Source organism: Chaetura pelagica, unplaced genomic scaffold (assembly GCF_000747805.2).
Source record: "Chaetura pelagica isolate M959 unplaced genomic scaffold, ChaPel_1.0 scaffold132, whole genome shotgun sequence".
In the NCBI taxonomy this organism is placed as follows: Eukaryota; Metazoa; Chordata; class Aves; order Apodiformes; family Apodidae; genus Chaetura; species Chaetura pelagica.
In genome coordinates, this window is record NW_009952709.1 from 75,043 (window position 1) to 77,181 (window position 2,139).

Below are 2,139 nucleotides of genomic sequence, written 5' to 3' on the forward strand. Positions count from 1 at the left end.
TTAAGGATTACTAGAACTATGAAGTTCGTAGAGTCCTTATTGAGCAATCATCTTTGGTTTTCTGCTTTCTGAAATGTTTCGGTAATATTTGGTGTAGATGCTATCTGGTTTCAGTGAGCTATGGTAACCTAGATTTTTCTTTTCTACAGGTTGTACCTTACAATACCTTGAATTAGTGTGGAGTCTCCTTCTCTGGAGACATTCAAACCCACCTGGACACGTTCTTGTGTGATGTGCTCTGGGTGACCCTGCTCTGGCAGGGGGGTTGGACTAGATGATCTTTCGAGGTCCCTTCCAGCCCCTAAGATTCTATGATTCTATGATTCTATGATCAACCCTGCGATGGCTGGTACAGGCACCAACAGAAGAGGGAAGCAGAGCAGCTCTCACATGGTGCATCTGCCAGGGGGCTCTGCCAAAAGCACCAAGAGCTGTCTGCAACTCCTGGGATGTGCTGCTTGTCCAGGCAGTGCAAACACCATTTCGAAGGAGGGATGCTATGAAAAATCTGCCAAGGAACCAGCAGAATCACTCGTTGCCAGTTGGTTGCTCAAGGCTGCAGCCAGCTGCTGCAGAGCTGGTTGCTCTGGTTGCTGTTTGGAGCAGCAGAAGTGTGTGGGTGGGGGGTGGTCAGGACCTGACCATTGATGCTCTTGCAGTACAGTCTTAATGCATTGATGAGGGGTTGTATGTGGTTCTAGCTAGGCTTGCAGGTCTTCAGCAGAGACTCCACCGTGAGAAAAAACGGTGCTCAGAAGATCTGCAAAAGGGTCTAAAGATTGTGGTTCTTTCACGTGCACACAAACCTTGAGATTGCAAGAATGATGAACTCCATGGCATGACAGACCCATGTGCATGTAGTTCTGGCCAGCTCAAAGGTTAAGGCTGTTCCTAAAGCCCCAAACAGATCCCAAGGGCTGTATTCCTTATTTTTACTATTAATTCCTTTTAGTGATTAATATTGTGGCCACGTCAGGAGCCCTTGGTGTGAAATGGGCACCCACCTTGCTGGTGCTGCACCCACAGGCAAGGAGGAGGGACTCAGGTGGGGGGAGATGAGGGCAGCAGGGACAGAGAGTCCATCTCCTCTCTCCTTGGACACCGTGACCTTCATTCCACTCCTCACCCACTCCCTGCCTGCAGACCTGGGGTTGTTCAGCTGTCAGAAGAGAAGACTCATGGAAAATTCATTGCTCTTCACAGGTCTCTCCTGGGAGGAGGGAGAGGGGTGAGGATCAACAGCCACAAGCCAGGACATGGGAAATTCCAGCTGTATTTCCCTATGGCTAGGAAAAGCTTTTTCTTTTTGAGGATCAAACATTGGACCAGGGTGCAGAGAGGTGATGGGATGTCCAGCCTTGCAGATGTTCAAAGTTGCCCTCTATGAGGTCCAGAACAACACACTAGCCATGCTCTGAGTGGTGCTGTAGACTCTGTCATGGGGCTGGGACCAGGCACAGTCCCCATGGGACAAGTGGGATCCCCTGCTCCCACCAGAGCTCCGTTCTTCACCTGAGGGCTGCATCTTCCCCACCCCACGTGTGTCCAGTGCCAGAAACACCCAAGGCAAGGAGTATTCCACATCTTACTGGTGGCCCAGAAGCACAATCACATCAGAAGGTCCCTCCTGGTCCTGCAGTGCTGGCAGGGACTGATGGAGAGATTTGGGGGCTGCTGGCCCAGGGCAGAGCATGGACACAAAGACCCAGTGCTGCATTTCAGGGGAGCGGGTGCAAGAAAAACCATGTCCTTTAGAAAACACCTTATTCCTGGGTGAAACAGGACAGGGATGGCGCAGAAATAGAAATGGCAGCTCTGCAGAAAACCATCCCCCTTCCCATCCAGCCCAGCTGATGCTGGGCTTAACCAAGCCCGAGGGATTGAAGGCTCAGCAGAAACCAGCTCGTGCACCAGAGGTGGGGACACGGCTGCTTTTCCCAGCCCTTCTCTGGGCTGGTGGAGCATCCTTGGTGCTGGTGATTCGGGGGCTGAGCAGATGCCCTGTCATTGCGGTGACATTCCATGTTTGCTTTGCTGGCTCCCGGGAAGAGCTCGGGGCTGCCTGTGCTGGGAGCCTGGCAGCGCTGCCCGGCGCTGGGATGTGTCACACCCGGGGCAGGGGCAGGGGCAGGGGCAGGG